General features: G+C 37.5%; 1 protein-coding gene across 7 annotated transcripts in view; it reads left to right on the forward strand.

Moving 5' to 3' along the window:
- Window positions 1-15,142, forward strand: part of ACACA (acetyl-CoA carboxylase alpha) — a 274,923-nt gene that overhangs the window by 51,404 nt on the left and 208,377 nt on the right. Inside the window, exon 1 of one of the 7 annotated variants that reach the window (XM_030296962.2) lies at window positions 2,946-3,261. The exons of the other annotated variants lie outside the window; for them this stretch is intronic. The gene's annotated coding sequence lies outside the window, so the exon portion shown is untranslated. Of the gene's footprint in view, window positions 1-2,945; window positions 3,262-15,142 lie in introns of those variants that run through there. 7 annotated transcript variants of the gene reach the window in all.

The raw sequence follows: 15,142 nt of genomic DNA on the forward strand, positions 1-15,142 counted from the left end.
CAGCTAGGGTTGAGATTATAGGTCTAGCCCAGATAAACATTAGGGTGACTATTGCTGTTAGTAAATCTTGATGCTTATATTAATGGATCTTAAAATAATTAAGCCCCTTTTTATATACTAGAGATATAGGCTGTGTAGTAAAATCCCATACTGGGTCTGGCTGAATATGACTGTCCTGCCTTAGTTTCCTGGGACTTTAGGGTCCTTGCTTCTGAAAGATGATGAGGTACTAAGTGTCAGTGGTCACCCCCATTTAGCTATGTGGAGGTCAAAAGAAAAGAGTTAAGTAAGTTAATTGTGTTTTATGTCATGGATTCCTAGAATTGCAAATGAACCAGAGACATAATGTAGCCTAATGCCTTTTATTTAAATAGATGAGAGAGCTGAGGCCTAAAGAGGGGAAATAACTTGCCTAAGCGTGAATAGCCAGAAAACTGGAATTCAGTGTCGGGTGTTCTGATTGCATTTCAGTAACTTTTCTACTCTACTTCCCTGACAATAAAAGTGTCTTAATTATATAGCTAGTTCAGACAAAGTTGGTTTTGAAGGAATTGATGAACAATGGATTTTATCTAATCTCTGGGCTAAAAAGAGGAATAGAGTGCTGTATTTAGTGGCAGATAAGAGGGGTTGAGGTTTTTTTTGGGGGGGGTGGAGGTCAAGTCTTTATGTAAACATTTTTTATTACTTTATAGTTCAATTAATGGTTGACCTAAAGGCTAACACTGGTGGTGGTATCTTACCCTTCAAGGTCATTTGTAAATGTGTGGGGGTTGTAACTGGTGGGACTACAGTAGTTCTCCTCATCTACAGGAGATACCTTCCAAGACCCCTAGTGGATGCCTGAAACCACAGATAGTACTGAACCCTACACATACTATGTTTTTTCATACATACATACTTATGATAAAATTTAATTTATAAATTAGCCACAGTAAAAGATGAACAGTAATAACTAAGAATAGTTATAACAATATTCTGTAATAAAAGTTATGTGAATGTGGTTTCTTTCTCTCAAAATATATTGTACTGTACTCACACTTCTTTTGATGGTGTGAGATGATAAAATGTCTACATGATGAGCTAAAGTGAGGTGAATGATATAGGCATTGTGACATAACTTTAGGCTACTGTTTACCTTCTCACAATATTGTCAGAAGAAGGATCATCTGCTTCCGGTTGGTGGTTGACTGTGGATAACTAAAACCTTGGAACATGAAACCACAGATAAGGGGGAGGACTACTACTGTACCCTTGCATTTAAAGGTCAGAGGACCAATGATTCTAAGCCTTCTTTAATGTACTGGATAATCTCACATAGCCAAGAATTGTCCTCAAAATGTCATAATGCTCCTGTTGAGAAAGACTGGGTTAAATCTAAATCCTTAAAGCCACATAGCACCTTGAGAAATTTGTCCAATTTGAGACCATGTGAAACAATATCCATTCGTTGGATTAGGAAATTGTGAATTTGGCAATGGTAAGATAAATACCATTATAGGAAACTCAGCCAATGATTTGCAACGCAGCTTGCAGTTGCCAAGTCATTCCCAAAGTTGATGGCTCTTATCACAAAGACTGTGTGGTCAGTGGTATGAGTGCCTGGAAATTTTTTTGCATGCCCTACTGTTGCAAAACTCATGCCCATAGCTCGTGGAGGAGCTGTGGATTGAAGTGTGATCAGCAGCCTGGGAAGGAGACAGTGCCAGTTCCCACTTGCTTCTCAGCTAGCTAATGTTCCAAAATAGAACACAGCTTTTCCATTGATACATTTTGTAAGTCATTTGAAGATATGGTGTCCTTGGGGTTAATTTAAATTGAGTCAAATTCACTTGATTTTAGAGAGAACTTTGTTCTTGCATCTGCCACCAATTAGGTATGTGACCACAGAGAATACATGTTACCTCTTTGGACTCATTTTCCTCATCCATGAACATGAAGGTATTGGTTCAAAAACTCTTTTTCACTCTTTGAACCCAGAGTTAGAGACTGGTTGAGTTTAGGATTAGCTTCCTGCATGAATAATCTAATCCTTTCCAGGCCATGTAGATTAAAGGGGCAGGTACATTCCTAAGAGGTGTTTACTAGAGGTCATCTAAAACCAAGTAATGTGACTGTCATAGTATAGGATGAGAGAGTGCCTCTCAAGTTTAGGGCTTGGTTTTTTTGATGCTAACTGAGAAGTCTAATGGGTGTAGTGGATAGGTATTAATACAGAATAGACTTTTCCAGAGATGGAGATGACTTGCATCACTTATTTTCTAGAGCAGCACTGAAAGAGTAGATGGATCACTTTCTAAGCTTTATGACCCAAACATTTGAAAATAATACCCTAAGAAAGTTACAGCCTGATGGGAATATATGTCTTATTGTAAACAACTGTTGTTTGGCTTTATTAATTAATTAATTTAGAGCCAGTGTGGGTGGGGGAGGGGCACAGAGAAGGGGGAGAGAGAATCTCAAGCAGGCTCCACGCAACAGCACAGAACCCAACACAGGGCTCAATCTCACCACCATGAGATCATGACCTGAGCTAAAATCAAGAGTTGGATGCTTAACCGACTAAGCCACCCAGGTGCCCTGGCTTTTTATTTTTAAAGAAGATCAGTTAGGGATTGACGTATCAGCTAGGTTGATTTATTTCTGAACCTTATTATTAATATTTAATTGAATATTTGAGAAGAAAGACCATTGAAGACTGAATGTGGGTGTCTTAATTTTGATAACTTATGTATGATTTAGTGGCATATAATAGAATTATCTAGTTGCATGGATATTGATGTCTGTTCCTCATGGGATGCCACTTGAGTTCAGATTGTTCTGAATATTTGCATTGCAGTGTAAATAAATCCAGATCACCCCACAGTCATGCTATCAACCAAAGATTGTAATCAATTTTGTCAACTAGTATACTGAATTCCTGGTTGAAGTCCAGTTGGAAACAGGTGAGCTCCGCAACTGGATCGCTCTTAGGGTAGTGTGATTTCTTTAAACCTTTTTTATCCTGTAATTCATGTTACAGTGTTTGAAACTCCATCTCAGTTTTCCCTTAAACTTTTTAAATGCCCAAAGAATCAAACATCCAACATTTTGTGCTTGGCAAGCATGTTGTTGGTGACTCCATTTGAGAACAGTCTGTAATTGCTGTTATTTGTGTGTATATAAATCCATCATATGATGTTGTATTGCTGGGTTTAAGACAGTGGTTGCTGCTTTGGTAGGCGAGAGAGATTAAGTTCACTCAGAAAAGGCTCCTTGAAGGTAAGTTGCATTACTGTCTCCTTTCTGGTCTAGAAAGTACTTTGTCAATATCTTAGAAAATTTAGAATTCAGTTATGTGATTGACGATGAGGTGTTTTCGATTATTCAGAAGAATCTCTGTGGAGAGTTTTGAAGCTGTTTTGTAATTAGAAATAATCTGTAAAGTTTGTCCAATGATACTAGAATGCAAACGGATAAAATACTGTGTTGGGGATTAAGACTTAAAAAAATTTTTTTTTAATGTTTATTTATTTTTGAGAGAGAGAGAGACAGAGCACAAGTAGGGGAGAGGCAGAGAGAGAGGGAGACACAGAATCCGAAGCAAGCTCCAGGCTCTGAGCTGTCAGCACAGAGCCCGATGCGAGACTTGAACTCACAGACTGAGAGACCATGACCTGAGCCGAAGTTGGACACTCAATCGACTGAGCCACTCAGGTGCCCCTCCTGGTGATAGACTTTTAAAAAAACACCAAAGAGGGAGGTGGGTGGAGGGTTGGATGAAATAGGTGAAGGGGATTAAGAGCACACTTACCGTGATGAGCACTGAGTAATGTATAAAATTGTTGTTTTATAGATGTATAGAATGTATAGAATTGTTGAGAATTATACTCCTGAAACTAATATAATACTATACATTAGTTATACTGGAATTAAAAAAAATTATCCTAGAGCTGTATGGGATGTATGTATTCCCACTTTTCTTCTTTTTTTTTTTAAATGTTTTTAAATTTAAAATTTTTATTTTTGAGAGACAGAGTGTGAGCGGGGGAGGGGCAGAAGAGAGAAGGGGACACAGAATCCAAAGCAGGCTCCAGGCTTGGAGGTGTCAGTACAGAGCCCAATGTGGGGCTCAAACCCATGAACCACAACATCATGACCTGAACCGAAGTCTGATGTTTAACTGACTGAGCCACCCAGGTGCCCCCAGAATTCCTGCTTTTCTATTTCAGTAAATTTTCATTTCATTTACTATACATACATACCAAATTCAAGTTTGTGCAGTTGACTCCAAAATGCTGGTTAATCCAAACTCATATTCAATCCAAGACCACACGCTGTGTATTGTATCTCTTAAATTTCTTAAACTTTCATATCCCCTCCACCCCACTTTTTTTTTTTTTTTGTGACAGTGTCTAGTGACTTGTTTAAAATGACCTTAGCAAATCATGAAGGTATATGGCTACTGGTAATAGTTTGGTGGTATAGAGAGAAATGGAAGGAAAAACAAAGGATAATTTGCTACTCTATACTTTTTATAGCTATAGCACTTGTAGCAAAACAATTGTTTGTTGCACTAATATTTTAATGAATTTTATAATCAAAATGAAAGTGGACATTATAAAATATGGTGTGATTTGATCAAAAGCTATTAAGGACAGAACTTTTAAGTTTTAGGGGTATATGTTTGTATTTGACCTGGAAAGAGATTCTCTTTCCTATTAGTCTCTCACTTGAAACTCCTGAGATTGAAAAAAATAAAATATAATAAAAAAATAAACTCTTGAGTTTGAAGTGATTTCACTTAAATCTAGTAATGGAGGTAAAATTAAATAGTATCTGCAGAAGCTTTTGGAAAAGTAAAATGTTCCATACTATGTAATATTTATTATGAAAGAGTCCTTTTGTAAAATAAAATTTTTGACTAGAAAAACCTTTTTAAGGCTTTTGCATGTTGGGTTTAAAACTTGGATATTTAGATTGAAAGACTTTAATTATAGTACACATATACTATCAATATTATAATTTAGATGTTGAGAATAACCATTATTGAGAGGGCAGGAAATTTCACTTTTCCTTCCTATCTTTGGCTCAGCTGTCTCAAGCTTTAACATCAAAAATAAGGAAATCTGTAGATGGGCCTGTGAGAGTGTTATGTTTGGCTTTCTTAGCATTTCTCATTCAGCTTCCCTGAGCTTTCTCCCTGCCCCCAGCATTTTCCAAACCCTTTACTCTCAATGTTCCTTCCTTGATATTCTGAGGTTCCCAGTTGCCATGGTGCCTCAGAAGTGAGTAGACAGAGAAGGTCATTATGAGATCTGCAACTTGGTACTCTTTCTGAAGGCAATAGTTTGCTCTGTTTCCCACCCACTCTTTCCATTCAGAAAACAGGAACTGTCTTTGTATGTATTATAATCTCCAGACTTTATTCCATAAATGTAGCTAACTGTAGAAATGAAATTATGAATATTTGTAAGTAGGGCTCAGGACAGCCACTTGGCCGTGTTTATTATTTTTATCACTTCTAGTGTAATGCATACATTTTCCCCCTCCTTCCTGTGAACATAAATTTACAAATGAAGTTTGCATTTACTACTTAAAACTTTAAAATTATTAGATATATGCTTATTGTAAAAAAGTTAGAAATCCAAAAAGTATGAAGAAATAGAAAGAATCCAGAATATGATTGTCCAGTGATAATTTCTGTCAGTATTTAATATTTCTTTTTGTGAATTTTACCCCTTAAGGATAAATTTCTTTAAAAAATACTTAAGTAGATTATATCTTAATGCACGGCTCTATTTTTTGCTTTTTTCCATAGAACAACATTTTCTCATGTCACTAAAAATCTTTTAGCTTAATTTTTTTTAGCTTTTTATTTTGAAATAATTTTTGATTTACAGAAGAGTTACAAAAACAGCAGAGAATTCTTGTGTGTCCTTCACTTACCTTCCCCTACTATTAATATTTTTCATAACCATAGTACATTTATCTAGAGTTGTCAGATGTAGCAAATAAAAATACGTGTTGCCCAGTTAATTTTGAATTTCAGGTAAACAATAATTTTTCATATAAAAATTAAATACTGCAAATACTGCATTAGACATACTTATATAAAAAATTACTTGTGTTTGCCTGAAATGGAAAATTTAAATGGGCATCTTGTATTTTTTCTAGCAACCCTATTTTTATTAAAATTAAGTAGTTAACATTGGTATAGTACTTTTAAGTAAACTATAGATTTTATTTGGTTTTCAGCTCTGTCTCCACCCTTGCTAATAGAGATATACTGGACAATTCTAATTCCTGAGTTTTTCCAGAGTGCTAACATAGAATCATGCTTGTTTCTTTTTTTTCTAATTTTTAATTTAATTTATTTTTTAATTTACATCCAAATTAGTTAGCATATAGTGCAACAATGATTTCAGGAGTAGATTCCTTAGTGCCCCTTACCCATTTAGCCCATCCCCCCCCTCCCACACCCCCTCCAGTAACCCTCAGTTTGTTCTCCGTATTTATGAGTCTCTTCTGTTTTGTCCCCCTCCCTGTTTTTATATTATTTTTGTTTCCCTTCCCTTATGTTCATCTGTTTTGTCTCTTAAAGTCCTCATATGAGTGAAGTCATATTTGTCTTTCTCTGATTGACTAATTTCACTTAGCATAATACCGTCTAGTTCCATCCAAGTAGTTGCAAATGGCAAGATTTCATTCTTTTTGATTGGTGAGTAATACTCCATTGTGTATATATACTACATCTTCTGTATCCATTCATCCATCGATGGACATTTGGGCTCTTTCCATACTTTGGCTATTGTTGATAGTGCTGCTATAAACATTGGGGTGCGTGTGTCCCTTTGAAACAGCATACCAGTATCCCTTGGGTAAATACCTAGTGGTGCAATTGCTGGGTCGTAGGGTAGTTCTATTTTTAGTTTTTTGAGGAACCTCCATACTGTTTTCCAGAGTGGCCGCACCAGCTTGCATTCCCATAGAATCATGCTTGTTTCTAGGATGCTTTCCATACCATAGGCTCTTTGGTTTCTGAGTTACTTCTTGACCATCCATTTTCTATTTCCCAAAATTTTTTGACGTATGTATCTGTTAGGTCCTCCTCTTTCGTTTTCTTTGTTCTTATGTCTTTATGTTTCTTTTATTATTTTGTTGTCATTTTCGTGTGATTTTTGGTAGAGAATAGAAATAAACAAATGTTCCATCTGCTACTGTCGACCGGTAGTTCCATTCACTCTTCAATCTATTGCAGTTGGCTTTTGCTTCTACCACTTCTCTGAAACTACACTTAGAAAACTTACCAGTGACCTCCTGATGAGCAAAATTGGACACTGTTGACTTTTCACTCATTCTTGAAACTACACCTTATATTTTAGTAACATTCTCTCCCAATTCTCCTTTCTGACTCTACCCTGTCAGGTGCTTGAGTAGGCTTGGCTTTTTCCACATGCCTCCTAATTGTTAATTTTCTACAAAGCTTCCTGGCTTTAGCCCTCTTCTCATAGGTCACAACCTCTCTCTTGATCTAACTTAATTAATGGTATTCCCATTTCTCTGGTCTTCTAAGCTAGAAATATGGGTGTTCTATGAGATTCCTCTCTCCTCTACCCCTCTACCCCTACCCCTAACACCTAGTTAGGTATTCTTATTGATGCTATACCCCAATAATTCTTAAATTTTTAAAAAATGTTTATTTTTGGGGTACCTAGGTGGCGCAGTCGGTTAAGCGTCCGACTTCAGCCAGGTCACGATCTCATGGTCCGTGAGTTCGAGCCCCGCGTCGGGCTCTGAGCTGATGGCTCAGAGCCTGGAGCCTGTTTCCGATTCTGTGTCTCCCACTCTCTCTGCCCCTCGCCCGTTCATGCTCTGTCTCTCTCTGTCCCAAAAATAAATAAACGTTGAAAAAAAAAATTAAAAAAAAAATGTTTATTTTTGAAAGAGATAGAAAGAGAGAGAGCACGAGCAGGGGAGGGACCAAGAGAGAGGGAGACACAGAATCCGAAGCAGGCTCCAGGCTCTGAGCTGTCAGCACAGAGTCCGATGCAGGACTTGAACCCACAAACCTGAGATCATGACCTGAGCTGAAGTCAGATGCTTAACTGACTTAGCCACCCAGGTGCCCCAGTATACCCAAATAATTCTTGAATCCATTCCTTTCTTTCCTTTGCTACTGCTATTGTTCTTGCTTTTATATTTTATTTGGATTTGGCAAGAGTATTTTAGTTCTTCTCCAGCCTCTTTCCCCTTTCAGTATAAGCTCCACATGGCCATTGGGATCTTTCTAAAAGGTAAACTGATCATCTTATAGCATTACTTTAGTGAGTCCTTTTTACCAATAGGATATATTAGTGGCTAGCCAAACATTGTGCCAAGTTAACATTATTTCTAATACAAGAGCTTTAATCATTATTATGCTGGGCTTGTTGAGATCTGTAAGGTGTCAGTAATATTTCAGATTTGTTTAAACTCAGTTTTGAAGAAATAAACAGAAAACAGACAAGCAACAGAGATAAGTATATAGCAGGAACACCAGTGATGGTGGGGTTGACAGCATGTACAAAGATACCAGACTGAGACATCTAGCATGTTCAGGCAATTATAAGTCATTGAGTATTATTGAAATGTGAGGGAGACAGGGTGTTTAGTGTCGTGGAGGAAGAGGCTGGTAAGATAAAGGTGAGATCATTAAGCATCTTGTCTGTCATGCTGAGACACATATAACATGGAAAACAGTATTTAGATTTGGCTGTGCAACAACAGAATCATCTGTGGAACTTTCAGAAACTATGCAATCCCTTACAGGAGTACTGATGCATAGGGGCACTTGTACCCCAATGTTTATAGCAGCACTCTCAACAATAGCCAAATTATGAAAGAACCTAAATATCCATCAACTGATGAATGGATAAAGAAATTGTGGTTTATATACACAATGGAGTACTACATGGCAATGAGAAAGAATGAAATATGGCCCTTTGTACCAACGTGGATGGAACTAGAGAGTGTTATGCTAAGTGAAATAAGCCATACAGAGAAAGACAGATACCATATGTTTTCACTCTTATGTGGATCCTGAGAAACTTAACAGAAACCCATGGGGGAGGGGAAGAAAAAAAAAAAAAAAGAGGTTAGAGTGGGAGAGAGCCAAAGCATAAGAGACTCTTAAAAACTGAGAACAAACTGAGCGTTGATGGGGGGTGCGAGGGAGGGGAAGGTGGGTGATGGGTATTGAGGAGGGCACCTTTTGGGATGAGCACTGGGTGTTGTATGGAAACCAATTTGACAATAAATTTCATATATTGAAAAATAAATAAAAAACTATGCATCCCTAAACTGTGTGTCAGACTGCTTAAATTACAGTTTCTGGTTATGGAACCCAGCAGTCTTCATGCTAGTACTTTCCACGTGAATCTGATATGAAACCTGAGCTGAGAACCACTTTTCTAGCGTTTAGAACAATGCCTGGCATATAATACATGCTTAATAAATGTTTGTTGCATTAAAATTAAAGTTGTGCAAGTAGATTAGATTATTATGAGGGAGAGTATATAAGTAGAAGGGAAGTGTGTCTTATGGAAATGTCTACCTTTAGATGGAAGGAAGGGTGAAAAAGGGAGACCGGAAATGATCAGGAAGGTAGAAGGAGCACCAAAAAAAAAAAACAAAAAAAAGAAGGAAAGGATAATTTTAAGGTGGAAGATGTAACATAGTGTTGAAAAGAAATGTCAGATTGAGAAACAACACTGGGGGGCGTCTTGGTGGCTTAGTCGGTTAAGCATCCGACTCTTGATTTTGGCTCAGGTTTTTTTGACTCTTGATTTTGGTTTGTGAGATCGAGCCCCGCATTGGGCTCTGCGCTGAAGCATGGAGCCTGCTTGGGATTTTCTCTCTTCCCCTCTCTGCCCCTTCCCAGGTTGTGCCTGCACCCATACACGCACACACGTGCACACACACACACTCTGTCTCTCTCTCTCTCTCTCTCAAAATAAATAAACATTTAAAAAAAAAAAAAAAAAGAAAAAGCACTGAAGTTCGTGCATAGGAGGCTCTTGGGGTGAACAGCTTTAGTAGATGTCCAGAGATTAAGTAGTAGTAAATGAAGGAACAGCAATGTCAACACTGTGTACCCTTTTAAGAAGTTGATGGCAAGGAAGAAAAAAGAACAGCTACTTGAGAGGATAATAGGATTTCTCTCTTGTCCTCCTCTGCTGTGTTTTCTTACTGGAATGCCCTTCCCCTGACTTTTGGAATTCCATTCATCCTTTTGGGTCATCACTTTGTAAGGTCCTTCTCAAATGCTGCCTGTGCTGTGAAACTTTTCTTCTTTCTCCTATTTTGTTTTTCTCTTCTGGTTATTTGGCCTTTCATTTTTCACAACAACAATTGTGTTCTTTCTCCATTGTCATTAAACCCATCCCTAGCTCCTGTCCCTTCTAGACACACTTTGAATTTTATAACTTTGCCTCATATTTCATTGAGAAAATAGAAACTATCACACCAGAAATTCTTCCTTCCAACATCTAATTTCAAATTTACTTGTATCTATACTCATGTTTTCATTTTTCCTTCTTGTTTTAAGGACTTCTCAAGATCCTCCTTCCTTTAGTGATCCTCTTCTTTACATTTTTTTTTTCAACGTTTATTTATTTTTGGGACAGAGAGAGACAGAGCATGAACGGGGGAGGGGCAGAGAGAGAGGGAGACACAGAATCGGAAACAGGCTCCAGGCTCTGAGCCATCAGCCCAGAGCCTGACGCGGGGCTCGAACTCACGGACCGTGAGATCGTGACCTGGCTGAAGTCGGACGCTTAACCGACTGCGCCACCCAGGCGCCCCATCTTCTTTACATTTTAAATATCCCCTTTTCTACTAAATCACTCATGTTGGCATCCGGACATGCTCAGATGACTCCCATCTTTATAAAATCCTTCTTTGACAGCCATGCTCCCTTTGGACTACTCCCCTAATTCTCTGCCCCACATCGTGGCCAAGATCTTCGGAAGGGTTCTTTCTTCCTCTTCTCTCATTCTGTCTTCCAACCTGTACTAGTGTGTACATGCTATCATGTACTGCTATCATGTACATGCTATCATGCTACTGAAACTGCTTGCATTAAAAATCACCAGTGACTATTGTATTGCTAAATTCATTGGGTCCTTCTCAGTTCTCATCCTTTTAGTCCTCTCAGTAGCTTTATACAGGTACCTACTTTTTTCCTTGAAACACAGCCTTCTCTTTCCTGCTGAAAACTGTGCTTTCTTGTCTTTCCTCCTGTGTCCCTGGTACTCTTTTTAATCTCCTTTGCAAGCTCTTCTTTTTCCTGTTACTTCCAGCATTTAGTCCTGCTTGGTCTTGGACCTTCTAGTCCTTTTACTTGGTATACATTTTCTTTCTACGTAATCTCATCCCTTTGCTACTGTTTGTATGCCAATAACTCCCATTATTTATGATATCCATCCCATACCTATCTTTTGATCCCACTTGCTATGTTCGGCTATTTATGTGAAATCTTCGTTTGAATGTCCTATAGACCCAAACTCCTTTTTTTTTTTTTTTTTTAATAACCTCTTCGTCCAGCCTGTGGCTTGAATTCATGACCCTGAGATCAAGAGTTGCATGCTCTATGGATTAAGCCAGCCAACTGCCTCTAGACCTGAACTTTTGATTTCTCCCTATCCTCTCTAAATTGATCCTTCCATAGTCTTCCACCTCTTATAAATATCACCTCTGGCCACTCTGCTTAAGTCAGAAACCTGGGAAATCATACTTCAGTTCTGTTGATTCTGTCTCCAATATTTACTTCAGTACATTCACTTGCCATCACTTTAGCCTTAGTCTGTCAACTCTTGTTTGGATTAATAGAATGGTCACTCAACTGGATTTTCTGCCCCCTGATTTCCTGTCACACTTAGCATAAGACACTAAAATCTTTTTTTAAAGTTTTTAAAATTTATTTTGAGAGAGAGTGTGTGAGTGAGAGAGCAGGGGAGAGGCAGAGAGAGAGAGGGGGAGAGAGAGAGAATCCCAAGCAGGCCCCATACTGACCAATGCGGGGCTTGAACTCAAGAACCATGAAATCATGACTTGAGCCTAAACCAAGAGTGAGACACTTAACCAGCTGAGCCACCCAGGTGCCCCAGGATACTAAATTCTTACCTTGGCTCCTGAGGCCCTGAATAATCTGACTTCTGTCAGCTTCCAGGTGTTGACAGTGCTTCAGTCATACTGGCCTTTCAGTTCCCCTGGTGTTCCAGTCTTTCCTATCTCAGGGCCATACATACTTGTCCTTTTGCCTGGATTCTCTCTTACTCTCTCAGTGATTACTTAAGGCCCCCTTTTTAAGGTTTCGGATGAAATATCACTTCCTGAGAGAGGCCTGTTATTATTTGTAATCTTTTTGTTTTTCTTTCAAAGGACTCACCACAATTTATAATATTTTCACTTGCTCATTTATTTTTTTGTCTCTGTTACCCTGTCACCAATATGAGAGCAGTGATCATATACATTTTGTTTGCAGTTGTATACCCAGCACTCTCTATAGCACATAGTAGGGCACTCAGTAGATATTTATTGAATTGCTGAGAGAGATATAAAGATTGGCCAGGGACATTCACAAAAGGTGGTAGTATCTTAAATTATATGTATATATTAAAATTTTTAAGTGGATTTAGGCTTGTTCAAATTTTCTGTTTCTTCTTGGGTGGAATAGAAATTTTTTTTTCAGATGATTTACCAATTGAATCTAAATTTTCAGATTTATTGGCATAAACTTCATAATAAACATACTCCTTTCTTTTTCATGTTTTAGGATTTGTAGTGAGTTCCCTCTTCATCATTCCTGATATCAAGTTAGCATTTTCTATTATTTTTTATCAGTCTTATAGAAGTTACTAATTTTGGGGCACTTGGGTGGTTTCAGTCGGTCAAGCCTCTAACTCTTGATTTTGGCTCAGGTCATGATTTTGCTCTCTGTGAAATCCAGCCTCATGTTGGGCTCAGCGCAGAGCAAGGAACTTCCTTGGGATTCTCTCTCTCCCTCCCTCTCTGCCTCTCCCCCACTCATGCACACGCATGCGTGCATTCTCCCTCTCTCTCTCTCTCTGAAATAAATTGATTTAAAAAATAGAAGTAGTAATTTAATTGGACTTTTCAAAGAACCAACTTTTTGTCTTTGTTGATTTTTTTTATTGTACATTTGTTTTCTCTTTTATTGATATCTGCTGTCATCTTCATTCTCTTCTTCATACTTTTTAAGTTTACTTATTTTGAGAGAGAGTGAGCATGAGCATGGGAGGGGCAGAGAGAGAGGGAGAAAGAGAATCCCAAGCAGACTCCACACTGTCAGCGTGAAGCCTGATGTGGGGCTCTGTGGCCTCGATCTCACAAACCACGGGATCATGATGTGGGCTGAAATCAAGAGTTGGTTGCTTAACTGATTGAGCCATCCAGGTGCCCCTTTTCTTTATACTTTCTTTAGGCTTAATATGTTTTTTTCTGACCTTTTGAGATAGATTATTATTTCTTTTCTAAGCTGTGTACTAATAACTACAAATTTCCCCAAGCCCATCTTTGCCTATATTTCAAGGTTTTTTTCAACATTTTATTATGAAAAATTTTAAGCCTACAGCGCAGTTGAGAGATTTTATGAGAACGCCTAGATTTTACTCATTACCTAGATTCTACTATGAACATTTTCCTATACTTGCTTTATTAGTTATCTACCCATTTCTGTATCTTGGTATCCATTTGTTAGTTCATCTTGTATCCCCAAGTTTTGATGTGATATATTTTTATTGTTATTCAGTTTAAGATATGTTTTTCTTTTCATTGTGATTTAATTTTTAAATTTTTTAGTTGAGATATAATTCACATATAACATTGTATTTTAGGTATACAGCATAGTGATTTTATATTTATATATTTATACATATAAATACATACATATACATGTAAAATTTATATATGTGCGTATAACAAAATAATTACCAAAATAAGTTTAGTTAACATCCATCACTATGCATACTTAACAATTTTTTTCTTTCTTCTTGTGATGAAAACTTAAGATCTACTCTCTTAGCAACTTTCAAATGCACAATACAATATTGTTAACTATAGTCACCATATTGTGTATCACATACCTAGGACTTACTTATTAAAATATATATATATATTTTTTTTAATGTTTTATTTATTCTTGAGAGAGAGAGAGACAGAGACAGAGCATGAGCGGGGGAGGAACAGAGCAAGAGAGGGACACAGAATCCGAATCAGGCTCCAGGCTCCGAGCCATCAGCACAGAGCCCTATGTGGGGCTCGAACTCACAGACCATGAGATCGTGACCTGAGCTGAAGTCAGACGCTCAACCGACTGAGCCACCCAGGCACCCCTGGAAGTTTGTACCTTTTGACCACCTTCACCCATCTCACCCACCTTTATTGTGTCTTTTTTTTTGACGCTTAAGTTATTTAGAAGTGAATTCATTAATTTCAAGACACTTGGATATGTATTAAAATCACTTGAATATATTTTAGTATCTTTGCCATTGATTTTTAGTTTAATCCATTGTATTCAGAGGATATACTCTGTGATTTCAAATCTTGGAAGTTTGTTGATACTTTATAGCCTGGCATATGGTTAAATTTTTAAAAAATAAATCTGTTTTTTGTATGTATATGCATATGTATATATTTTTAAGTAAGCTCTGTGTCCAGCGTGGGGCTTGAACTCACAACCCCGGGATCAAGAGTCACATGCTCAACTGACTGAGCCAGCCAGGTGCCCCTAGCATATGTTCAGTTTTGATAAGATTTTATAACACTTTTGAAGGATGTATATTTTGCAGTTGTTGGTAGTAGGATTCTATATTTGTCAGTTAAGTTTTTTAATTGTGTTGTTCTTCAGTATCTTTGATTACCCCCCCCCCCACTTGTTCTGTCAGTTAGTAAAACAGGAAGAAAATACCTTGCTACCAGAATCTTATAAATCAATAAGAAAAAGATATTTCAATGTCTTCTTTTTAAGGGTAGTATGGTTGACATACAATATTACATTAGTTTCACATATGCAACATAGTGATTCAGTGTTCATATACATTATGAAATGATCATAACAATAAGTCTAGTTACTTTCTGTCACTATACAAAGGAATTACAG

The sequence above is a fragment of the Lynx canadensis genome, chromosome E1 (assembly GCF_007474595.2).
Source record: "Lynx canadensis isolate LIC74 chromosome E1, mLynCan4.pri.v2, whole genome shotgun sequence".
NCBI classification, from domain to species: domain Eukaryota; kingdom Metazoa; phylum Chordata; class Mammalia; order Carnivora; family Felidae; genus Lynx; species Lynx canadensis.